The sequence below is a fragment of the Tympanuchus pallidicinctus genome, unplaced genomic scaffold (genome assembly GCF_026119805.1).
Source record: "Tympanuchus pallidicinctus isolate F22 unplaced genomic scaffold, pur_lepc_1.0 scaffold7, whole genome shotgun sequence".
Taxonomy (NCBI): Eukaryota; Metazoa; Chordata; class Aves; order Galliformes; family Phasianidae; genus Tympanuchus; species Tympanuchus pallidicinctus.
The window spans coordinates 24,493,212-24,509,187 of NW_026294791.1; the positions used below are offsets into that span (position 1 = coordinate 24,493,212).

Sequence of the window (15,976 nt, forward strand, 5' to 3'; positions counted from 1 at the left end):
TCAGAGTGAATGACACGCAGCTGCAGCTAGACTGCCACCCAGGACAACCATCCCACTGGCACACCAGCCCAAACCTGATGGCAGAAGAACCCCACCTCTGCCCAACAGGGATCAGGCAACTGTCACAGCCTTTTATAGCCACAAGGTCCCCTTCTGAAACAGCTGGTGGCACAGTCGCTCGGTCAGCCCATGGCCCTCATCACAGCTAAGAAAGCTAGAGAACAGCTGGGGTCACACCAGGCATCAAAAAGCACAACAGGGGATGGCACCACCACGCTCACAGAAAGAGCAGAGTGTTCTTTAACACACATGTAATAACCCAGGATGGCTGGATGCACCATGGACACTCACCACCAGCAACCCCAGAAGCAGTTCCCCCCAGCAGGGTCAGCCACGTGCCACGATTTGTGCACAACCACCTGCACTACCCACAGAACGGAGAAATGACGCTGTGAGAGCACTGTGTGTATATGAGCAATCCCTTAAATATACTAGCTGAATGGGAGAAGCCTCCAGATCCAGGACTTTTTGCTAAATCAAATCAGGGGTATGATGCCTGTGCTATGCAGATGAGCTGTCATATTGTCTCCCACACAAGATCGTCTCCAAAGGAACCTACACCTACTGCAAATATCCTGCAGCATATGGACATTTATAGGTCAACCTGGAAAAAGTGAGAATAATGGCTGTCCAAAAAAAGCAGGAGCCCAAATAATTTTCCAGTGTTATTTTGGAAAATGCAGACGAGGAACAGGGTGAAGTATGCATACCTGAGAGCTATTAGAAAATGTCAGATTGCCTCTAAAACACATTAGAAGGAAAAATGACTCCAGCTTTCTTGTGCAATAAAGGAATGCAGTAAGTAAATAAGATTCCCTAAGAAAAATCAGTACTGGAGTGGCTTTGAAAATATACTTTAACCATCTGTTGTGGTGCGGATGGAGTCTGAGGCCTCACCCTAGAAGCCAGGAGCACCACAGGGCTGAAACTCAGACACCTTCACTGCAGGAACAACCTTGATGTATAACCCAGGATCTCCTTTCATAACAATTTCCGAGCAAACCCAGAATGTTTGTTACCCTTCTCTATATGGAGCTAGAAAAAAAAGAATAACTTCTGGTGCCAACTCTGTGAAAACAACACATGTGTCTTGACAGCATAGCGTTAGATGATTTAAAAATGAAGACTGATCAACAATGCAATATTCTGGGATATTCTGCAATATTGTGGGAGAAAGGGAGCTGGCAGCCCCCCAGGTCTGTTTGCATTTCCAAATTCCCCTCTAGTGCATACCTGCTACACGTCCCAGTTGTATGCACCATCCTCAGCCTATTTTTCCCCAGCTTCAGCCTCTGAAAAGAGCTGAACTTCCCGTTGACTAATGTGTCTGCTGGAGAGCCGAGATTTCTATAATTAGCAGCAGAGAGAATTCGGGGAGGAAGGTGGATTTTCTGGGGGGGTAAATTTGGATGTCGCACATTTAAAAACAAAACGCTTTACTTAAACATCAGCACATCGGTTCATAATTGCGGAGCAGGGAAGAAGAGCACGTCAGCAGTTGGAGAAACATTGAATTTGCAGGGAAGCGACTGAAGCGTTTGCACAGAAGGGGGCAAATGGAGATAAGACAGGCTGTCTTCTGCTTGCATTCCGCTGTCAGGAAATTTGCACAGCAGAGATTTATCCTTTTTAAAGGAGCATGGAGGAGAAAAGGAAAGCTGTAGAAACACCTGCTTTCCCTTCTCTCCTTTCTGTAGGGTCACAGGTTCATTGGGCCTGATGGTTTACACCAGGATAATCCCACTGGAATCTGCACATCCACTTGCAGGAGTGTGCTGAGATCCATCCTTACAAAGGTTGCAGTGTTCAAGGGGGAGAATCCCTCTGCCTTACGCTGTGAGGATGACCAAGGTGCCCATGTTTGCAAATTTTTATGAATGTATTTCCCTAGAACAGTAGAATCATTAAGGCTGGAAAGACTAAAATCATCTAGTCCAACCACCAGCTCGCCACCCTGCCACTAAATCATGTCACTCGATGTGACATCTACTATTCTATGAACACCTCCAGCAGTGGTGACAACACCACCACCCTGTGCAGCCTGTTCCAATGCCTCACCAAAAGTGAGTCAAGACATACCAACTCCTCGGCCAGCTGTTGAGCCAAAAGTGGATGTTTTTTAAATTCCTGCTGTCTGCCATCTTCCATAAAAGAGAAATTTGAAGTTGTAAGGGTCTAGGCACACTTGGGGCAGTAGAGAATCTTCTTCACAATACATTGCCTTCACTGAGCGAGAGGTGAATCTGTGCTGTCTCATGTGTACAAGATGGGCATGGAAGTACTGGCAAGCTTTGTGCAGCATCACAGCTTTCCAGGCTGGATTGCTCCAGCGTAATGCCCTCATACTGCCCACAGCATGCTATCAACAGGACAAAGAGGACACCCAGCTATGTGTGAAATGCACAAGTGCCACAGCAAAACCCTTCTTACCCGTGAGGGGCTGAAGGTCTGGTTTGGTTTGTACTTGGCTGCCATCCCAACTTCAGGTAGAACAAACTCAGCACATCTCCTTATACCTGGGAGACAGCACAAAACACCCGAAATAAAGGCATCAATTCTCCATGTGGTGGGGAAGCAAGCCTAGCTTTTAGAACTGTCTGCAAGATGGGAGCAAATGAAGTCCTGAATGAGTGCACAAGGGAACAGAACATAATAAAAACGAGACAGGTAATCGCTGACAGATTATCTGGAGACACAGCCTAATACAAAACAAACCAGGAGAGATTGCTTAAAAATATCTGATAAGTGAAGCACTGCTCTGGTGCTGAGTGCAACAGTGTTCTTGACACCTTCATATTTGCTAACTGGAAACTAGCAATTATTCAGATTAAAAAAGCATCACTTACATGAATCCAAGTAGCATTCTTTGCATTATTTTATGTATCTGTCCTATACAAATGCCTCTGTGACTTTGCATGGAAAGAAAACCTTACTTGATGTAAAATAATCCACTTGCTGAGTAAAATTCAAGTTATCCAACATACTTTAGAGCTTTTTTCCTTTTCAGGGAACTGAAACACAAGGTAATGAATCAGAAAACATCTAGAAAAGAGGTCAAAATGGTCAATCTTGCTCAGATGAAGAATCCACTGGTTATCTGCCCTAGATTTAATTAGTGAAAACCACAAGGACTGCCTAGCTCAGCGCAAAGTTTCTGACCAGAGCCAATTTCGTATTTGACAGGATGAAATACCACTTACTTAGAAGAACAAGCTACATAACATCTACTAAGCATGCATGAGCCATCGGAGGGGCAATGGCTGTGCAAAACCAGCCCCATTTGGACGAAATATATTTGAGAGATCCGACCAGCACGGCACAGCCTGCAGGCACATTGCTTTCAGATACCAGGGCTTCCCCAGAGCACAGTTCTGCCTGCTGCGTCCTTTGGGGGTGACTTTGAAACCAAAGGATCACGGGTAACGCAAAGCAGCCAACATAATCAAAGCCACTGTCATATGTAATAAGTTCCAGATTCCCAAACTGCTTATAAATACATGGTAGCCACATAAAAATTAATGACCCATTGATTGCAAACAGCAAACTACAAGGCAGAAACAGCTTTGTTGATGTATCTATTTGCCATTCTCTGCCCATCTTCACACTAAAAATGTTTCTGGTTACGGTTACTGTTAATTGCTTTTTATCTCAGCAGCAGAGCTAAGAGGTTTCAGCTGAGATGGAGTTTCACTCTCTTAGGCAATTACACAACCATCCAGATGCACAGAAAATCCCTGCTTTGTAATCCTGGCAAGGCAGAGTGCAGCAAGGTGTCTCAGGCCTGAAGAGAGGCTTCTGATGTAGAAAAAACACATCTGGTTGACCAAGGAAGCATCCGGGGAGGAAAAAACTGAATTACTCCTCCTCATGCTTCATCTGCCACAGCTCGTGGGTTAAGAACCCAGCCACGGTTGCCTGAATTTTAGCTCATCAACAGCAAGACACATGGTATTTTCAGACACACCACGTCTTCCAAAGACGTTCCTCCTAAGGAGGGCTTCCTCGTGCGGTGTCATTATCTCCGACAGATTTGCTTTGGAAATTTCCTCTCGAGGCTCCTCCAAGCTGACAAGTGAATTCTCTGCATTGGAAATATTTGTTCAGAGGCTGCCAGGCTCATCAGTCACTTCCCGGAGGAGGAGGCGGTCCGGGGGGGATTCTGCTCTTCCCGCTCCTATTGCCCCTGTAAAATGGCTTCATTGAGTCAACCATGTGCCTGGGCCACTTGTCTCCCCTGCCAGCAGCCACCCACTGACACAAGGAAGGTTATTTTAGTCCTATTTGGGCAGAAGGGAAGAATAAAGGACCTCCCAGAGTAGGATGGCTCGACACACACTTTTGGCCTGATGGTAATTCTTCATGAACCGTAGACGTGATTTATGACATCTCCGTAGAGCATCACAGGTGGACAAGGAGAGGATGACCCAATCTCAGGAGGGTGGGTGGCCAAAGGCCTCTGACAGCTCCTGATCTACTTAACGAAAAGCTCCTTCTTACAGTTCTGATTGCTTCTTCATCAGTCATTGTTAACGAAGCACTTAGCTACCTTATCTCTGAATGGCAAGATTCCTCGTGTACCCATAAATCAGCCTCTCTCCAGCAAGAAAGCTCCATTTTCACCTCACTAGCTCTTTCTGAAAGCAAAGGCTCCTCCACATGAAAGAAAAAAAAAACCCTTCCCATTTTCCTTCTCAGACATGCCATGCTACTCTCTTCCCTTTCATATGTTATTTGTTATTTTTCATACTGTGTTCGCCAATTATTGAAGTGGTTTTGCTTAGACAGAGACAAGCAGAGCACAGTGTAGCTTCTTCCTCTTGCTTTTTCATCTCTTGTGATTTTGTCATACGAGTGGAAATTTCATTTGTTCTCTTTGAAAGATGGCTGAGGACTCATTTGTCATGATTATTCCACTTTTAAGCTTGTGCTGCTCTGCTACACAGCTGAAACCAAGCAAACCAGTGGTGAACATAACAGGTTATGAGAAAAACGGTTGTCAGCTCTTCCTGCCACCAAAGGTACCGTGCTGGATTTTCAGCCTTGCCACTGCTGCTGCGTCTATGGTTTCTAAAGCCAAAAAGATGAAGATTCATTAATTAACAAAAGAAGCTGGCAGATAATTTCATGATTAAGGCACTGGAGTGGGACCTGGGAAAAGTGGGTTGATTTCCCAGTCCTGGGTTGGTTGCTATGTGATCTTATTCAAATCAGCGCGTGGAGATAAATGCTCAACGTTGGCATTGCCTGCTCCCCATCGGCTCCAAGTGCTGTGGGTAGGGGCTGCTGCACAGGATTTTTCTCAGTATTAACAGCTGAAGTCTCTCCGTTCCGCTGGGAGACAAATGAAAATAACCCCCAAACTCTCCTTGCATTTCTTGTTACTCAACCGGCCTTCCTTCAAGGTCGTCATTTTTTCCAGAATCTCCCGTGATTGACTAAATAACTGCTTTTAATATGTTGGGGTTTTTTTCTCTTTTTTCCCCTTTCTTCTGTTTCCTAGTGAATGCCTTTACCTTCTGTCTGTTGCAAATGTGAACGGTTTTAATTAGGTGCTGTTGAAATGTCTTTTGCAGCTTGGCATCCTGTTCAATTTTGCTCCTCTCGTTCTCTTTGCAGTTCTGTTCCTTCCCACATTGCTTATGTTTTCTTGTTTGTGGACTCTTCTTTATATGCATAACTCAATCGTGCTGCACTTCAATTTCATCTCTAATAAGCATAAATAGGGAAGAGGACAGATAAAGCCAATCTCTCCAGATGCTCCTCAAATATTCCTCTTTTCCTATGGCATATCCTTCTAATGTTTGAGGGCTTCCAGAGGGACTCAAGCACAAAACACCTCAGCCACTCAGCTCAATGGATTTGTTGTGCTTTCAATTATCTTCTTAAATGACATCATTTTTTTTTCCCTACAACTTCACAGAACGTACTAAGCCTTTGAGTAAGGTCCTTAAAAACAGGGAATTTCTCAACTAACTTGTCAAAGAACCATTAAAGCCATTCCTTCATCCCTTCCCATTGCTGTTCTGGAGTTGATGAGCCCTGGAATTCTGGTTTTGCCAACCCTTAAATGAGGTCTGGGAGGGTGGATCCTGGCTCCATACCTTCTGGTCACTCAGATGCATTGCACACACCTGAACTCCCCACGTTGGCCCTGCCTTCCCACCAGGTGCTCAATCACTGCTTCAGGCCATGAGTGTTTCTGGTACATCTGCTTACATTCAGGTTGTCTGGGGAAGTCAGTAATTTCTACTAAGCTGTACTCTGCATTCACTTCCAGGTTTATAAGAGAAGACAGAGTTTCACTTTTTTACTTCCTGACCTCCAGCAGCAATACTGCAAAAAACATAAGAAGCAGGGATGGAGTGAAGTGTGACAGTCTGGCAGCTCACCTCTCCAGCACTAGGACACAATCAACACCACGCCAACCCACCCCAGATGGAGGTGCTCCACACAAAAACCTTTTGGAGCCTCTCACACAAGCTGTTCTAGCGTGTATGCTAAACCTTTTGTGACCACGTTTCCTTTCCTCACCCTATTGTGTTCCTACTGCATATGCTCTGCTATCATGCAAGCCTACAGCATCTTCTCCCACCCAAAGCACGTGCAGCGGATGTGAATTTAAAAGCATGCATTCTGCTACCAGATCTCCCTGCTTACAGTCTTATATTCTCCTCTATGATTGCTGGCTTCAGCCAATCCTTTTAGCAGAGAAGCAGCAGGAAACATGCCCTCTGAGCAGCCTATGTTGGGGCTGAAGTCAGCTCCCCCAAGAAAAAGACATCTGAAGAGCCAGGATTAGCAAGATCCAGACTGTAAGAAAGGGCATGGTAAGATGAATTTTATGATAAGTGATAAACACAGAGCCAATCTTGAACACACTTTGTCCTAATGTTGGCACTGGTCAAAAAACAAAGAACACTGCTTGGCTTTAGAGTGTTCACACCACCCTTGGAGGTGCTCTGAGGAGGGTTTATCCTGTCCTTGGGAAGCACACATATCTTCATGGAAGCCCCAGCATAGCTGGCCAGTGAGAGTTTCTGTTCTAATGCTTCCCAGCACAGGCGAGTCTGTCTTTTCTACTTTGTCTCATCAAAGGAAATGAGGACACACAATGAGCATCCCCAGTGAATGGCACCTCATTCCTCCAGTGCTCCCAGCTCCCTCCCCAGGAGATGCCTGTTGAATTTCATTCCCTTCAGCTCTTAAGCACTTATTGGAAAAGCAGCAGCCAAGCACTGCAAGCTTAGAGATCCGTCCTAGGCTGACTGTAAAAAGGAAATGGGGTAACAGGTGATATTTTAGCTGCAGCAATGAAATCCATGTCCTAAAATTCAATTCTTTTGGCTGTATTTCTTAGGAGGATAGAAAGCCTCAATCTGACCTGTGGCTTGGGTCCTTATTTCACATGTCCTTTCTGCTGCAGGTGCCAAGACACCAGATGTGGCTCGGGGGATGTGGTAGTTGAGGCAGGAGCAGAAGGCTTTGTGAAACACCTCTCCGCACAGCTTCCTGCTCAACTTTTCAAGCACAGTGTTGAGGTGACCTCCAGCATCACCAGGCACATTGTTTACCTGGAGCCACCTCTGACACACTGCAGGTTGCTCATGCTTAAATGAAATAAGAGAAGCCCTGGATAACTTGGTTCTGACAGGTGCCATGACATTTTCTTTCTACTAGAGGAAACCTCAAAGACGTTCATGCTTGATGAGGTCTGACTGTTTCCATGGTTCACGTTTACAAAGGAAATAGGTAAAAATACCCACAACTGGAGGGGAAGAAAAGGAAGCCTTTGTTCTGCAAGTAGTGAAAACCCTTGCTTTAAGAATTAAGGCAGTTAGAATTAGTGGTTGCTTTTCCAAGTCCTGGCCAAACAGCTGCTGTTTGACATTTGTGAGCAAAGTCACCGTACAAAGAGGATGTGTTTGGAAGCAGAGTAGAGCTGCATGCAGGAGGAGAAAACACATGGCTCCTTCCAGCCCGGATTGTGTCACGTACTGCATGTCTGGGTGGTAGAGCTGAAAGCATCACATCTGACATGCTCGCTGGCTGTGGGAAGGCAGCTGGGGCAAGGCAGGTCATAGAGTCAGAATCATTAAGGTTGAACGAGATCACTGAGATCAAGTCCAACCATCAGTCCATCCCCACCACGCCTACCTAGCATGCCTCTCAGTGCCTCAACAACACAGTTCTTAAACACCTCCAGGGATGGTGTTGTAGAGAGCTGCCAGAAAAATTGGTTGTGTTAATGCCAGTGGCAGGCTCAGCCTGAGCAATTTTGTGGTGAACTCCTGCAAAGGAAAGCTCGAAAGAGGATGCTGGGCAATGTGCGCTTAGTTTTCCCTGATCCTAGGTCAAATCAAAAGCTTGTGGTAGATCTGCACAGCATCACTGTTCCATTTGCATCAGTGGAGATGCAAAGAGCAAGTTCTAATCTGTTGAAATGACAGGCTGCCTAGAGAAGTTGTGGGTGCCCCACCTCTGGATGTATTCAAGGCCAGGTCAGATGGTGCTCTGGACAGTGTCATCTGGTGTATGATCTATTGGGTGGCAACCCTGTCTAAGGCAGGGGGTTGGAACTGGGTGATCTTTGAGGTCCCTTCCAACCCAAGCTGTTCTATGATTCTAAGGAAGTCAGCCCCAACAGGAGAAGGCAGTTAGCTGTGCCAACATAATGGCAGGGAATCCTTATGGGTGAAGATGACTTGCAGAGATGAATCCAGGGTGGTGCTGGAGATTAAGTGCATGCCACTAAGCTAATGAAAGCTCAGCCTGTGTTTCCAGAGGGGCTTTCAGCAGCATCAGCAATCAGTGCCCCTGCTAAGATGGTGAGAATAATGGGGCAGCTGGAAAACAAGATGCCAGCAAGCAAGAAATGCTCAGCAATGAAGACAGATGACTGCAGGAGAGTCTTAAAATAACGTTGACATGCTGGAGAAGAAAGAGATGGAGATGAAGGCAGAAAACCAACCTGTTGGATCAGTTCCCTTCCCCATCACAGGGTAATGCCCCAAGTTGTCTAGCTACAATGAAATGAGCTTGATAGCAGCTTAATTAGAGTAAAAAGTTGGGAAAAATAAATAAAAGATGTAACTTTCTATGCAAATGGAGAGCAAGTAGGTCCTCAAAAATCTTCCCTGGTGAGCAAACAGAGCCTGCTGATCCAGGAAGAAGGAAAGCAAGGAGGAAGGAGTGCCAGGAGCTCCCAACACAACACAGGTTGGACTCCTCTTGGACCACCCACAGTCCATGCATGGTAGCCTCACGCTCCTTCCCCACGCAGCATGCCCAGCTGGCAGTGAGGAACCAGACACCGCCAGCTCCTCGGCTTCATCAATATTTCAATGGATATTGGTTTTTACTGTAAGAGACATCACTTCTTGTTAATTTGAGTGCTAGAATGGCACTGGCAGGCAGAATACTTTGGCTCCAAACAAACCCCGAGGGAAAAAGGGAAATATATTCCTAAGAACAACAATTGGAAAGAATCTAATTCAATAATAGATTCGGTTTGGTATCGTTCTGGCACCAGCAGTCGTCTTCCTGTTATTTTTAGGTTCTGATGACGCCAACAGGTTTGATTTTTTAATTTTTTTAAAAATTGTTGCTGTTAAGCAAAAAAAAAAAAAAAAAAAATTCCATAGTTTAATCACATTGAATGAAACCGTAATTATTTTTAGAATTTAAGGCTTTGTACATCTAGATCTTCAGCAAAACATGCAGAGGTTTGCCTGAGCCCAGAGAGAAGGATAAGGCTGCTTCTTTGGCTTTTGGAGACAAGGACAGAAAACAAATATGTTTTTCTAGCAAGAGACTAACAGGGTTTTAGATGAAGCATATTACACAGCCCAAGAGGCAGAATTTATGTTTATAAACACAAAACAAACATCAAAATCATCTCTTTTCATGTGACAGCTCCTTTCATTGTGTTTTATCCTTCCAAGGAATTAGTCACAGAGGTATTTATTTGGGATATTAGCTGCAATAGCTACACAAATAGGCACCAAACATTACGAATGCTTGGCCCCATATTGTTTGTGACTTCCACTAGGTCGTGAAATACTTGATCTGTGAAAAAAAAGCCTGTTCTGAAGAGAGTTTCCCCATGACTTCCTTTGCTTTGTGCATCACGAAGGCATTGTTTGTGCACTGTGCAGCAGAGCAGGGGCTGCAAATCCAAACTAAGTCAGGAGGGCTCCCAGGAGAGACAGGGTAAGGGAAGTACATCAGCATCAGCCCCACTCTTGGAGTGCAGCAATGGAGAAGAGCTGTTCCTCTTGTACCCCAAACCAACCTCAAGCGCAGCCAATAGATGAGGCCTGATGAAGGGTTGCTCACCAAAGGGATACTCACCTCGCTCCAGGTCCAACCCAGCTGATGTCTACGGTTCCCAGAAAGAGGACAGAGATTTCTTATTCATCAATGGAAATGCCTGCTCTCATGTTTCATTTCACTCCTGTTTTGGGAAAGGGATGAGAACAATCCCATTATTGGTCTTAATGATAAACTTGAGAGGAAGATCGACAGAAAAAAAATCGACCGAAAAATGCCAAAACAGAGTGAAGAGCGAATGAGCAAAAGAGCAAAGGGAGGGATCTCTTTGAATGCACCCATCTCTCCCCAGGATATGTTGGCCAAGGGAAGAACAGTGAAGAAACAAACCCATCAACTCCTGGGAGCTCCGTGCCCTCATTCAGTGATGACAACCTCCAGACCAAAAAAGGACTATCATCCAGAGCCACCCAAATTGACAGTGAAACTCTCCCAAAAACCATTTGTGTTGCTGTAGGCTTGGCCATACCCATCATTCTGCGAAGGCTCACGGATACAACGACAGAGGCACACCAAACCCCCACAAATAAAGTAATTTGTTCTTTGGGTCAGCACGCTCTGAATCTGCTTGTGGGATTTACTGCCAGGCTTGAGGCATTTTCTGTTCTCGCTCGAGCACTTGGTATGAAGAGACATTGGTTACAAATCTGCTTGCCTATGAGGAATGAGATGCAAACCATAAACTCCTGTTTTGAAGAGTTTGTTCAGCTAAGATGTCACTTGTAGGCTCTGAGTTATACAAGATCTCATTTTTCAAAGGTTAAAAAGAAAGGACTCCTGAACTCTTTCCAGTTTCTGCTTCTTTTTTCCTGTTTTTCTCTCTTTAAAAACAAAAAAAATTACAATTACAAAAGGTATTTGCAAAACATTTTTTTTTTTCCCGGATAGCTTCTGGCTGCTTTCATGCTGAAATTTGGCAGTCAGCATGCATTTCTTATTCAAGAACAGACATAGATTCTGCACTTTAAAACTTGAGGTGGTTACAGACCCAAGAGATTTTTTTTCCCTTTTCAAACCTGCATTAAAAACTGTGCACAACCCTTTTTTTTTTTTCCTCCTCGTTGTTGTTTTTAAAGAAAAAGCTACAAGGACGTGTATTAGCAACAGCCAATTAGCCCCACATTGCCTGGGCAGCTCCTGCAGAAAGTGTTTTTTAATCAGTAATAAAATCCTGGGAGATGATGAATTTCTACAGCGGGACATTTTAACAGCGAGGAATGAAATGGCTTCAGATGTAGGATGGGCTTTATACAGCTGTTGGGCACCTGATCAAGGACAGCCCTACCTGGGGCTGCACTGTGTGCTTAGGGGCTGGTGATGGCGCTGTAGGGTGAAGGACCTGGGAGCGGGAACAGCGAGCTCCTGGTCTGATCCTGCTTTCACATCTATCCATCACCTTTCTCCCTGGAGCTACAGGGAGGCACACGCATCTAATTTTACACTTGAAGTGGTAGAAATGGTGGCTGCTCTTTCCGCTTCCCCACAACAAACACTTCTGCAGATTGTAAATCCTACACCCCCCAGTAGCTGGTTTGATATGCACAGCTTCTTAGTGCTTGCTCGGACCAGTGCCTTTGGGTAGCTTTGAAAAATATGAGAAATTAACATTTGAAAAGGTATTCCCACACACTCTTTGAGCAGGAAACGTGGCTTCCTTCTCCACCCACTTTATCGCTAAGCAGCTTGGAGATGCATAATGGAGACTTTCACGGCTGCTGTGGTTTAAAACCATCAGCCAGGCTGCGATAATCTCTGGAGCTTGTCTTTGCTGAGGGAGAAAACTGGATGGGGAACAGCACCTAGATACCCATGGATTGTCTCTGCCACTGCTGAGAGCTTTCTATAGACCTGTGCTTCATACATCCTTGAGTCCATGTGTGTAACCAAGCCGTGGGCAGTTTGAAGCTGCCTCCTGAACAGGCCAGTTTGCTTTCCATTGCTTCCCCTTAGGGCATTATCACATGAACATGCCTGGTTTGGGTCTAGAACCCATGTTAACCCTCCTCCTTGTGCTGACAGGCAGCTTGACTGGAGCTAAGCTGGGGTAGCACAGGGAAGGAACCAGCGAGATCTTGAGACAAAAAGTCCAGGAAAGGGCTGTTATAGAATCATAGGAACATTAAGGTTGGAAAAGATCACTAAAATCATTACATACAACCATCAATCCATCACCATCAAAGCTTTATGGGCAAAAAGCCAGCAAGTGTTTTAGATGTTCTACCACGCTGAACATAGATGCAAAATTTCAACTATTAGAGCACAAAATCTGTGAGCCAAACCTCTACTGAAGGACACATTTCAGTGCAGATATAACCTGGTACCTTTCTGGGAGAAAAAAAAACCAAGAAAAACAGCCCCAGTTTGCCATCCAGGCCTCAGTGTTTCCTTGCCCATTTTCTCATGTGCACCAATCTGCCAAGCCAGATGTACAAATGTTTTGTGTGGGCAAACAGGCACTTGTATGGGCAAACATTGCCCTGATGCGTGCGTTCTCATGGGCATGAAATCAGGCGGTGCACAGAGGCAACAAACAGCAATGGGGCTCCGGGGGGACACGTCACAACCTCGTGTTCCCAGCAAGTTGAACTTTGCTGGCATTGCCACACAGTTGATTAGGAGAAATGCCTTCTCTGAAAGAGCAGAGGTGCACTGGCACAGGCTGCCCAGGGAGGTGATGGGGTCACTGTCCCTGGAGGTGTTACAGAACCGTGGGGATGTGGCACTGAGGGACATTGTTACTGGGCACGGTGAGGGTGGGTTGGGGTAGGACTTGGGGATCCAAGATGTCCTCTCCAACCTTAGTCATTCTATGTTCTCCATAAAAGCCATGCATCGCATCCATGTGGCCTGGTGGTGGAAAAGATGCTCTGCTCATCCAGGTCGTGAATTCCTGCCCTCCTCAGCCTAGGGAAGGGCACAGCCAAGCACCAAAGTGCTATAGCACCCTAATATGACACACATAATGGCTTATCTTCCACCATCTATGAATAACCTTGTACAAGCCTTTAAAAACAGGTGTGAAGTAATGCATTTGCTATGCTTTCACAAGCTAATTGGGAGTATTACAACAAATGACTAGGTAATTAACCAGTGTTTCAACTCCAGTAATCACATATTGTAATTCTAGCAGAGCCACAAAGGCTCTAATATCAACTTGGTTTGGGAAGAAAGCAACATTAAGTTACATTCTGAATGCCTGTTCTTAAGACAAATACCATTGCCCCAGGAAGAGCAGTGGGAAGGGAGTGCTTTCCACGCTTGGAAGGACCTAGCAATCCCCACATTTCAGCCCTGCCACCTACACTGGAGCAGCCCAAGTATGAGCAGCGTTCAGCTTGGGCTCATCTCAGCCTCCTTTCCCACCAGCAGGGCAGGACTGAGGGATGCCAGCACAGGGATACCTCTGCCAAGGCAGCTGAAGCAGCTCCCCGTGCCCAATCCAAATCTCATCCATCCTTCACTGATCTCTGTTCTCTCCTTCTTTCCCAAGCAGCGAAGCAAAAGGGAAAACAGGGGCTCTGCTACAAGCAGCACCTGTTTCCATAGAGATTTGCTTAGAAAACATGCGAGGCAGAGATGGAGGTTAGAGAGGAAGGCACCATGGCTTGTCCTTGTGTATCACAGACTCTCGCTCGCTGGCTATCCTGCTGCTCCAGTGTCTAAAGATGGAGATAAAGAGTTTCCTTGGCCCTGCAGAAAGCAGGGTTTTCTGATTCTCCCAGCAAACCTCGGTGCCTCGGGAGGAGATAAAAGCATGGATGCAATTAGAGTCTCTCCTATTTGCCTTTAATCAGCTCTCCAAAGAAACAGAGGTTTCTTAGAAAATCATTGCAAACTCTTGATTGCTTCCACAGCCTTCCAGACGAAGGAAAGAATAACCAAGACAAGCAGGGCAGAAAGAAGAGATGGTGGGAAAGGGCAGAGGATGCTGGCCTGGTTTCCATCACCAGTGTGCCACACTGGCTTGAAGTAACCATCCTCAGGGGAGTACATCAGGAGGTGCCATCAAGACACAAAACAGAAATGACGGTTTGTTAAGCTATGGGATGGCACCTTGAGAGAAGACAAGGCAGGTCAGGCTGGGAGCTCCTGGACATGAGCAAAGTGGCCACGTTGCCACTGACACCACATCTGGGGAGAGAAGTGTCACCCGGGAACCATGGCCATTGGGCTCCTTGTTTGATGGAGCTATTCCTGCCTCTGTGAAATAGGATTTGCTTTCCCCACGCCAAGCTGACTTGCTTTGAGAAACAATTGCCCAGCTGCCCCCTGGCAGCAGTGTCTTTGCAGTCTGGTTGCAGGCTGCTTGGTGTGAAGGAGCAGCTGCCAGGCAGTCATTCCCTCTGACTTTCTCTAGGGGCTGCTCAGCCTTGCTCCCCATTTCTTAGGACAATCTGCACAGGCTTTTGCAGCCCCGCTGCTCTCCCCACTCCATGCATTTTAACGCAAGGTGAAATCTAAGCCTGCAACGCATCCTATTGAACCAAAGAAACCAAGCCAGGCTGAGCTTCAAATTAATGGAACAAAACCCACTACAAAAATGCAGCCAGCTGGTCCAGCCCCCAGCTCCCCAAGCCACTGGTTGGAGCCAGGACAGCTATCATGCTGCCAACCAACAGATTGCCCCAGTGGGTCGGCGGCTCACGGCCATTTAGCGCATCCACTGCTGAGCGCACTGCAAGGCGTGAGTTCCTGCCAGAGCCCTGGAAATGCAAATTAAAGCATGGCTCTTCCAGGGAGGTTTCACCATTCCCTGGCTATGGTCCGAGCTGTTTCTCACATCAGTCCCCATGCACTGCAGGAACGTGGTCAAAGGGTTCTTGTGATCAACAGAGGCAGAAGCACAGAGAAACAGGAGCTTGTGGAAAAACACAAACGCCAAACAAGCTCCCCAAGCCCCTGCTTTGTATTCAGGCTTTATATATATCCAGCCATCCATTTGTCAGGAATGGAGGGTGCAGCGTTCTCCATCTGCAACGTCTCCTTATGGCAGCGCTGGCAAAAATCAAACGCTCGTTCTGTTCACAGCTGTGCACATCAACCTGAGAAGTCTGTCCAGCCCTCCCTGCCTCTCATTTCCCAGGTGAAGTCAGACTGTGCTGCTAAGAGAAGGGCCAGAGCCCCCTGATCACTCCTGCTTGCAGGGCGGCCTCCTCCCAACCACAGCACCCACTGTGCCTCTGCCCTCATTGCAGTTAAGAGGAATGATTGCAGACCATCACTTCTCCACTTCCTTCCCAGGCTGAAACCTGACCCACTCCTACAGCCAGTAATAACATCTCAAAGTTAATTCACTGGAGTTGTACTCATTTGCGGCCAAAAATAGTGCTTAATACTCTTCCCTCAGCACAGAGGCTGGTCAGAGTGGTCAGCCCCACAGGCACAGCACCAACGGCCAGCTAAGCAAGGCAATGAATTGCTTTGTGCAAGGGAAAGCATTAGGGAGCACAGCAACAGCTGACACACCACCCACCCACCCCCAGGAAATGCAGCTTCATTCCCATAACCCCCATGCCTCAGTTTTCCCACCTGTGAGCAGGAACAGCAATGCCACACATCCATCCAAAGAAAACAACCCCACACCTAC

The 15,976-nt window shown here is 46.3% G+C and overlaps 1 long non-coding RNA gene across 1 annotated transcript; it reads right to left on the reverse strand.

Moving 5' to 3' along the window:
* Window positions 1–4,473: 4,473 nt before the first annotated feature.
* Window positions 4,474–15,976, reverse strand: LOC128072488 (uncharacterized). Its single transcript, XR_008202272.1, has 5 exons — window positions 15,919–15,976; window positions 10,859–11,044; window positions 10,411–10,513; window positions 6,277–6,393; window positions 4,474–5,766 (listed from the first exon to the last, which is right to left on the reverse strand). It is a non-coding gene; the product is annotated as an uncharacterized LOC128072488 (long non-coding RNA).